Source organism: Littorina saxatilis, unplaced genomic scaffold, assembly GCF_037325665.1.
Source record: "Littorina saxatilis isolate snail1 unplaced genomic scaffold, US_GU_Lsax_2.0 scaffold_1530, whole genome shotgun sequence".
NCBI classification, from domain to species: Eukaryota; Metazoa; Mollusca; class Gastropoda; order Littorinimorpha; family Littorinidae; genus Littorina; species Littorina saxatilis.
The window spans coordinates 10,971-21,208 of NW_027128976.1; the positions used below are offsets into that span (position 1 = coordinate 10,971).

At 43.7% G+C, this 10,238-nt stretch overlaps 1 long non-coding RNA gene across 1 annotated transcript; it reads right to left on the minus strand.

The window, feature by feature from the left end:
• Positions 1-1,388: 1,388 nt before the first annotated feature.
• Positions 1,389-6,488, minus strand: LOC138957270 (uncharacterized). Its single transcript, XR_011452980.1, has 2 exons — positions 6,291-6,488; positions 1,389-5,129 (listed from the first exon to the last, which is right to left on the minus strand). It is a non-coding gene; the product is annotated as an uncharacterized lncRNA (long non-coding RNA).
• Positions 6,489-10,238: the final 3,750 nt, after the last annotated feature.

Consider the following 10,238-nt stretch of genomic DNA (forward strand, 5'->3'; position numbering starts at 1 on the left):
AAAACCATTCAGACCTGGGAATCCCTGTTTTGCACTTGGAGTATTCTCAAACAAACTTGTATTTTTTTTAAATGAGCGTACTCCACATTTAAACATGCTTCACACGCGTCTGTCGCACTGTTAATTAAGGTTACTATTTTGTAATCATGAATCAAAGACAAAGTACTGGATCTGCTTCGGGTTGCGCCTGTGAAGAAAAGTAGTCGAGGAATATTAATCGTCGTATTTGTTTTTCCACTGGATAGTATTCTAGACACCCCACGCGGGTTAGGGGGAGTCCCATATTGGTTGGACGACTGTTTCTCCTTTTACCCTTGTTAAGTGTTTCTTGTATAGAATATAGTCAATTTTTGTAAAGATTTTAGTCAAGCAGTATGTAAGAAATGTTAAGTCCTTTGTACTGGAAATTTGCATTCTCCCAGTAAGGTAATACATGTATATTGTACTACGTTGCAAGCCCCTGGAGCAAATTTTTGATTAGTGCTTTTGTGAACAAGAAACAATTGACAAGTGGCTCTATCCCATCTCCCCCTTCCCTCCGTCGCGATATAACCTTCGTGGTTGAAAACGACGTTAAACAACAAATAAAGAAAAGTATTCTAGACAATCATGCGTACAAAATACGGCGAAATCGTATGGGTTCCCAGGTCTGATTACATTAGACAATCAGTGACTTGAATACAGCAATTATACAAGATCAGGACATTTCCTGTGGATGAAGGCATGCATTTCATTGATGAAAATTGCGCGACATTGCACTTTACAACAAAGGGGTTAATGTTCCAGTCATTTGAGTTTAGCAAATATTTTCATAGTTGTTGTGCATTTTCCTTCTGCGTTCGTGGGCTGAAACTCCCATGTGCACTCGTGTTTTTGCATGAGTGGAATTTTACGTGTATGGCCGTTTTTTACCCCGCCATTTAGGCAGCCATACGCCGTTTTCGGAGGAAGTTGTTGTGCATGAAGTTCAGTTCTTCCACGACCATTCTACAAAGTTCCGAGTCTGTAGGTAGAATGGTCCGACATTTACAATTTCTCAAAAATGTGTTCCAAATTACACATCCTAAATTGTCAATGGAACGAAAGTTTTCCTGTATAGTGATTGCTCTGAACCTAGCTAACTGCTTTCTTCAGGTCACCGATGATCTAGGGGGTGTATACTCAGACATTCAGATAATATAAAAGCTAAAAGTCTGGAGGGTTTAAATTAAGTAAGTATTGATACCGCTCATGGTCAAACTTTGTTCTATTGAGTCGACCGCCGAATTTGGAAGGTTATTTTTGAAATAGAGTAGGTAGCGGCAGTCAAAACTTGGTTTTAAAGTGAGAGTGAATGTTTTGTGATGTCTTGAAAGAAAAATAAAGTACAAGCAAAACACAAAAAAAAGTAAGTGGATACCTTTATTAGTTCCTGAGATTTTGATATTTTAGTACATACGCTGTCGCGACTCTGCTTAAAACTGTAAAATAGGGCAACTTCAGCAGCATGTGGGTACCACATAGTTATCCTCAGCCCTTTCAACTTTTCAGGATCTGTTATCAGCAACCAAGAATAGAAAAAACACATAGTTCTAGCCCTCTAATCTCATATGGCTTCTGTCAGCAAGCATGCAAACTTCACGAAAAACACAATTAAAACCATCGCAAAATTGCACGGGAGGGCAACTTTGGGTCATCACAATTCACACAATATGTATAGCAGCTGTCTGAAACTTTCACATATCCCAAACAAATGTGTGTAGAACATGCCTATTTTTTTTCAGACAGCTTAGTTCAATGCTTTTGGAGTATAAGAGCCTCAAAAATGTCAAAAACCTCAATTTGTCAAGCGGAAAAACAGGAAAATTACAGTTTTTCGCACTTCAAGGCCAATAATTAAGAAACTATTTAAGATACAACGAAAAATTTTGGTGTGTAGATAGATTACAGTGTAATCTTTACAGACATCAGTAAAATTCAGTGTAATGTTGAAAATAATCCCCCAAGAGTGGACAAACCCCCCCCAGAGGGGGATAGCACATTTCAGATTGAAATATTTCAGAAACTACTGAAAATACAGCCATGATTTTTGGTGTGTAGATTGATTACAATGTTATCTTCACAAATATGTGTTCAATCAAGTACACTGCATTGGGGTGTGCACGTTAAAGATCCCACGATTGACAAAAGGGTCTTTCCTGGCAAAATTGTATAGGCATAGATAAAAATGTCACTGTTATCCCTGCGCCTTGAATATGTGCGCGATATAAATTGCATAAAAAAAAATATATATAAATCCCTGCGCTTAGAACTGTACCCACGGAATATGCGCGATATAAGCCTCATATTGATTGATTGATTGAAGTAAGATATAGAGAATACTACATGGCTTGCTGTGTCGTACCAGATTTACACGAGTTGTTTTTTGACTCACATGCGAAGCAAAAGTGAGTCTATGTACTCACCCGAGTCGTCCGCCCGTCCGTCCCGGCGTCCGTCCGGAAAACTTTAACGTTGGATATTTCTTGGACACTATTAAGTCTATCAACACCTGATGCGGCCTGATGGTGTATGGTTACAAGATCTCAAAAAACATGTGCGGCAACTTGTGCGGCAACTTTTCACTTCAAGTTCAAGGTCACAGGGGCCGTAATTGTTGTCTTAAAAACGACCATTTTTCACATTTTCTTCTGAAGTTATCGAGAATGGCAACCTTAGCTATGTATGCTATACAGGGCAATGTAAGCCCTATCTTTGGACACCAGTTTGGTTGACCTTGCTTCAAGGTCAAGGTCGCAAGGGTCCTTTAAAGTTGGATTGTATACATATTTTGAAGTGACCTTGACCCTGAACTATGGAAGATAACTGATTCAAACTTAAAAATTATGTGGTGCACATGTTATGCTTTCATCAAGAGACACATTTGTACTTCCTATGTCTTGAATTAACAGCTTTGTGTTGCATGACCTTGGATGACCTTGACCTTGGGTCAAGGTCACATGTATTTTGGTAGGAAAAATGTGTAAAGCAGTTCTTAGTGTATGATGTCATTGCTAGGTTTAGTTATTTGACCTTGACCCTGAAGGTCAAGGTCATGTAAAGGTCAAGGATGTGAGTCGTATGGGCTTTGCCCTTCTTGTTTAAATAGTGAACTGCGAAAGCGAGCTGTTTACTATTTGAAAAAGCAACGAGTGTAAATCTGGTACGACACAACAAGCCATGTAGTATTCTGTTTATCCTACATTATATACTTCTGTGCCAGATCTAACTAAAAGTCACCGACAGCGATATTGCCTTTGGATCAACCCGCTTTAGAACTTCAAACCACTTTACTCAATTTGACATTCATTCCTCCGCCATGACACACACTCTCAAACTAGGACAAAGTAGTTCGCCTTTGTTAACACTGTTAAGTTTAATATTCGAACAGTCAAAACCGAGTACCTGCAAAACCGGTAAAATCCGTTGCATTGATCGCGAGTCATGGCGGAGCATTCAAGCGAAGCGATGGTGACCCACGCTTCGAGACAATTTGTGGAAGAAATCAAACCCATCACTTCAAAATATACCAGATAAAAAGAAAAGCAGTGGCCACAGGATAAAAGAAACCAAAAGGAACAACAACAGCAAAGCATATCCTTCCTCGATAGGATTAGCTTGACCTTCCGGTTGATCCCATGTACTACTACAGGGCCGGACTAGGCGAAGAGGAGGGGGGGGGTTGCCAGTGGTGGCCCAGGGGGATGTCCCCCCTGGCGGCAGGGGCGGATCAGCTCATTTTATGGGTGGTTTTTTTCAAAAGTATATTGTGAAGATATGGGTGTGAAGGCGCGAAGCGCCGAGCCGACGGCGCAAAGCGCCTAGCTTGCTAGGGGGGTCCGGGGGCATGCCCCCCCGGAAAATTTTGAAAAAAAGGATGCAAAATGGTGCAATCTGGTGCATTCTGAGGATGATCATTACCAGTTTCAGGCAGCAGATTTTGTCACTGATTAATACCCCAAAAATTGAAACTCAATGTAAAATAAAGAAATGCATGCCTCATTCAATATTTTTATTTTTTGGCTGGGGGGGGGGGGGGGGTCCGGAAACCCTAGAACCCCCCCCCCCCCTCGTTGTGGGGGTCAGGGGGCAAAGCCCCCTGAAGCTGATGGGTAGGTCATATTCTGAGATAGGAAAATGGTCGCTCCTTGCATGAAACGGCATAAAATAAGCAATAATAAAAAAAAAATTAAATAAGTAAGGTACATGTTTAGGCTAGGGGGGGGGGTTGCGCAACCCCCATAACCCCCCCGGTAGTCCGGCCCTGTACTAATTTACAGAGCTTGACCTTCCGGTTGACCTCATTTACATGATATACACACGTGTGATTTGAACGATTTTTATCTCACGGGTATCTCTCTCACGTATGTGGGATAAATTTATTAACATTGTTCACAGTTCTCTGGAGAAAACTAAATTCTTGCAAAGTGCACAGTCGGATGAGAAGTGACAGTCAAATGCATATATACCCCTTCTTCAAAGTCAGTCAAACAAAGTTGTCAGTCAAGTACTGCTTGAAACAGGTGTACATGGCAGGCAGGTTTGCTGGAGATTCGACTGTGAATGTTCTGCCAGAAGAAGAAAATGGTGCAAGCACAATGTTGTGTCCAAAAACAACCAATGCAGGAATCTGGCAGAAGTCAGCGATAGGTTCTCCTTTTTGTGGAACGATATCAGATCGAGCACCATGCCATTCACAAGTTCTGATGGACGGTCAAGGTCTTCCAGAAGGTCCGGATTCAGCAGGTGGTTTCTTGTGATCCTATGTTTCAGCAAATGAACCCCAACATTCCGGCCCATGATGCAACGCCCTGCGTCGACATCCAAAAATGCTTCTAGTTCTAATCCAGTCTTATTCCCCAGCTTTGTTGCTTCTTTCACTGTTCCCTCAATTTCTGCCTTGATTTCAAGTCCTTGCAGCAAGTTCACGTCGAACACTTTGGGGAGAAATGAAACCAGGTCACTCCAATCCCTCCCTGTTTCCAACCGAAGCAGATCCAGCTGCAACAATAGCTTGTTGGTCAGTGGTACCAGCTGAAGTTTGGGTGGTCGACCTCTTCCAGTTGCTGTGAGTGTGAAAGCAGACTTCATTTGCTGGAAGTGAGCATCATCTGTAACACACACAAACAAAACAAAAATGTAATACTATGTTCATAATAATTTTGTACTGAAACCATGAAGGCTACCAGTAAGTTCGTCACGCGGTAGATTCGTCACCCGTGACGAAATTACCGGCAGGGGTGGGCGGGTGTTATGCTTAGAGCTTATGCTTTCAGATGTTTGATTTGTGGGAGAGATTCAAGATTCACTGACATTTTTTAGAGAGAGAGAGAGAGAGAGAGAGAGAGAGAGAGAGAGAGAGAGAGAGAGAGAGAGAGAGAGAGAGAGAGAGAGAGAGAGAGAGAGAGTTGTTATTTTAAAACCCGAGATCTACTCATTGTGCAGTTCTCAACTGAGCAGTTTTCAGACGACACAGTCCGAGCATTGTTATTTTAAAACCCGAGATCTACTCATTGAGCAGTTCTCAACCCGAGATCTACTCATTGAGCAGTTCTCAAAAGCAGTGTAGTCTGAGAGAGGGAGCGAGCGAGCGCGAGAGAGAGAGAGAGAGAGAGAGAGAGAGAGAGAGAGAGACGTACATACACCCATATCCATGACACGCACGCACACACACGCACGTACACACGCACAAACACTCACACACACCATCGCACACACACACACACACTGACTAACACACACACACACACACGCGCGACCAAGAGAGAGAGAGGGAGTCCTATGACTTCAACCTCACTGTCAAGGAGGCAGAGAAACTCAATGTGAGGAGAGGGAGGGGTGGAAGGAGGTGATGGACCATAAACTCTGATTAACTGGGGGGGAAAGGAAGAAGGAATGGAGATGCGCAAGGGTCAGTGTAAGCTACGCTACTCGTTGCTAGGCCTAGTCTTGCACTTCCGGTTTCAGCAAAGGAACAATTATTCCTTTTAATCCTAATTTAATCCTCAAGAAAACAACAACTGAGAAACAAAAACCATCGGAGTAATAATTCAAGATTAGTTTGAAACAAATATATCACATGTACGGCGAAAGGCAAAAAATAACTTAGGTCGTTTATCGAGTACCCCCATTTCAACACCCAATACAAAATGACCCAGCACAAACTACTATCATCAAAATGAAAACTACGCACTCAAAACGCTAAATTCAGCAGAATGGTTCGACAGATCAACTTCTAAACACTAAATGAACAGAAAAACATCAACACTTACCAAGGATGGGTTTGATTTCTTCCACAAATTGTCTCGAAGCGTGCGTCACCATCGCTTCGCTTGAATACTCCGCCATGACTCGCGATCAACGCAACGGATTTTACCGGTTTTGCAGGTCCTCGGCTTTGATTGGCTCGCGCTTCGCGCGCATGAATCTTAAACGGAAACTTCCATATTTGAAGGATTCACAAGAAATCGGACTTTGGCGTTGGCAAACTGATGAAAGACCTCGACCCCAGCAAGGCACCAGGTCCAGACGGCATCAGCCCCAGGATACTGAAGGAGCTTGCTGACGAACTATCACCTGCCTTGGCCCTCCTTTTCCAGTCTTCGCTAAACTCCGGCGTCGTCCCAAGAGATTGGCGTCTAGCGAATGTCACGGCAGTCTACAAAAAAGGTCAACGATACGATCCATCAAACTACCGACCCATCTCTTTGACGTCCATACCATGTAAGCTCATGGAGCATATTGTCACCAGTACACTCATGTCTTTCGCTGAGACCAACGGCATCCTGCGGGAAGAACAGCATGGTTTCAGGAGCAAGCGTTCTTGTGAGAGCCAACTGCTGGGGCTTGTGGATGAGTTGTCAGACGACCTTGAAAAAGGGAAAGAGTCCCACGCCCTCATTATGGATTTCAGTAAAGCGTTCGACCGAGTCTGCCACGAACTTCTTCTCCACAAGCTTCACCATTATGGCATCGTCGGGACGATGCACGCCTGGATCAAGGGGTTCCTCTCCGACCGGCAGCAGGCAGTCGTGGTTGACGGCGCCACCTCCAGTCTCGTTCCCGTGGAGTCCGGGGTACCACAGGGGTCCGTAATTGGCCCCGCCCTCTTTTTACTCTACATAAACGATCTGCCTGAGGGCCTCACCTCCACCTCCCGCCTGTTTGCTGATGACACTCTTTGCCACAGAACTATCAGCTCCGCCAGTGACAAGCAAGCCCTCCAAGAGGATCTGAACCGCCTCGCTGAGTGGGAGCAGAAGTGGCTGATGAGCTTCCACCCGGATAAGTGCCAGACTCTCCCGGTGTCCAGGAAAAGAAACCCCACGCCATGCTCTTACCAACTGCACGGCCATACCCTCAGCCCTGTAAACGAGGCAAAGTACCTCGGAGTGACCCTGTCCCACGACCTGAGGTGGGATATTCACATCTTAAACATCACTAACAAAGCAAACCAGATGCTTGGCTTTCTCCGACGCAACTTAAGAGTCGGCTCACAGGAAGTGAAGCAGAGAGCCTACTTTGCCCTTATCCGTTCTCCCCTGGAATTTGCGAGTCCCGTGTGGGATCCGTACACCTGCAAGGACGTGGATCGTCTCGAAGCTGTGCAGCGCAGGGCAGCCCGATGGGTTGTAAATCGCCACCGCAAGACTTCGAGCGTTGACGCCATGTTGGAACACTTGCAGTGGCCCACACTCCAAGATCGGCGCCGCAGAGCCCGCCTCATCACCATGTACAAATTCTCCAATGGCTTGCTGTCGATCAACACCCGCAACACACCCACCCCAAATCCCACCGCCAAAAGCACCAGACTCCTTCACGATGCTGCCTACCAGCTACCGTTGTGCCGCACAACCTACCGCCAGAAGTCTTTCTTTCCACGCACCATCGTGGACTGGAACGCGCTCCCGGGTGAGGTCGCTCTCAGCCCCTCTCTGGAAGCCTTCAAATCCCGGATCTAGACACCCCTATCCACCCCCACCCCCCTCCCCCCGCCCCTGATCCTCCCCACCTCCCTCCTCTATTTCTACCCCCCACTAGCTATCACTGAACCCCCGGGCAGATCTGATAACACCAGCTGCAAATCATCTTCGCAACTCTCTCCAAAGTCTGCAGAATCTTCACTTTGATGAAGGCGGCAGTCCAAAGAAAGAAGAAGAAGACTTTCTAGCGCATCCTTTACGACTACGATCGTTTGAGTTGTTTTTAAGTTACGAAAGGTTAAAGTTGGGCAATTTTTTATTGTCCATGTCTAAAAGCCACCATCGATTTAATCTAAAAAATACCCCCCCTAGAAAGAAAAGGGACTCTTTCTTTAGCAGTCGACACTGGTTTCCGATCGTTGAATGAAGCTATTTTTAGAAAATACAACGCCGAAAGGGAAACGCCACAAAAAGTTGAAGAGCAAGTAGTAATGGCGGTCGCGTCACGGCTGTCCGAAAATCCGGAGAGAGTATTTGTGATTCACGCACACGCATTCAATCCAAGCACATTTTGCAAACAAATGGCATGGGGTAAAAGACAAAGAATCCAACTTCATTTCTGTAGTTTCCATTTTCAATAATATGCCATATACTGAAAGCTGTCGGAAATTGAAAACGTGTTATTTTCAGCACAGATCTCGCTTTCCCGCATGGGACTAGCGTTACTGCCGCTACCTAGATAGAGCACAAAAGTCAGACCATTTGACCAGTTACATTTGATCTACAAAATGTCCACTTTGTGGAAGGGTCATGCACTGGCTGCGGTTTATGTACCTTAAAAATAAAGTGATTCAGTCAACAGATGTAGAAGTTATTAGCATTGTTTTAGGGTTACATTTTTTGGGTTTATCCTGTATATGACTTAAAAAGCCATTCATTCCCCAAACCTATTCAGAAAACAGATTGGGTTTATATGACATAGTGTCTATACAGTGGAACCAACAACACAGACAGCCCGCAAAATCAAATTCGCAAAATCAATGTTCCCGCGTTAAAATTGACAAAAAATCAGAACTGCCCCAAAAAAAACTGACATCTTCTGCACGGCAATAGAAAAACCAATCAAATCTGCATCCAAATCAGTCAGTTGTGTTCACATATCTGGTCTAACACTGACATTAAGGCATGTTGATTGGTGTTGGTGTCATTCCTCTGAGAAGCTGTAAAAGGTGGTTTTTGAGGATGTTTTAGTGGGTAATGAGACAAAAACCGGTACGTTTTCGTAACTTCTCAACGCATTGCCTTCAACGTTGCGGTGATTTGTGCTAACACATGTGGAAAAGTTCATACGGATTTTAAAGTCATTTGAGATATTAGGTCTGCTGTTAATTGACATGCCAGAAAGAGTTCTTAAATTGATGGTAGGTCTTTGCTGACTCATTGAAAAACAATTTGTTGTTATCTTCAAGAACAATAACAGATACGCCACACAATTAAATTTCATGTACATATTTTATCAGACATGGGCGGTATGAGGATTTCAACGCGAAAATTAATCTTTAAGAATTTGAATCATTCAGAGCGCTGAGCGCAAATGTCGGCCTACGCCTAGCAAAGCTCACGGCTGACACGCTTAACTGATCATGGCTCTTTCATTTTCCAAGAATGTGTGTGTGCGTACAAGTGCGCTGTGAACAGTCATAGTTGAAAATGTATGAAATTAAAGGTACATTGAAGCTTTCATTTTTCTTAATGCATGCTATTTTTTTTTACAAATTCAGTTCATTGGACAGGGTACATTTTTATTTTTAAAATTCGTTCTGGCATGTCGCACACCAGCAGAACTAATATCTCACATGACTTGAGATTCCGTGTGTACTTAACGACATGTGTTAGCCCAAATCACTGACAAGTTTTAAGACAATGCGTTGAGGAGTTACTGAAATGTACCATATTTTGGTCTCATTTTTGTACTTAACAACATGTGTTAGCACAAATCACTGACAGTTTAAGACAATGCGTTGAGGAGTTCTGAAATGTACCATTTTTGGTCTCATTACCCGCTAAAACGACTTTAAAAACTGCCTTCTGAGAGGATTGACAACTGCACCGCTCAGCATGCCATAGCGTTCATGTTAGACAAGATATATGTGAACAAAACTGACTGTTTTGGATGCAGATTTGATTGGTTCTGTCTAATGACATGCAAAACATGTTTCGGTTTAGTTGTTCTGATTTGTGTTGTTGATTTTAACACGGGAAGCTTGATTTTGTGAATTTGATTCGGGGGAGGGGGGG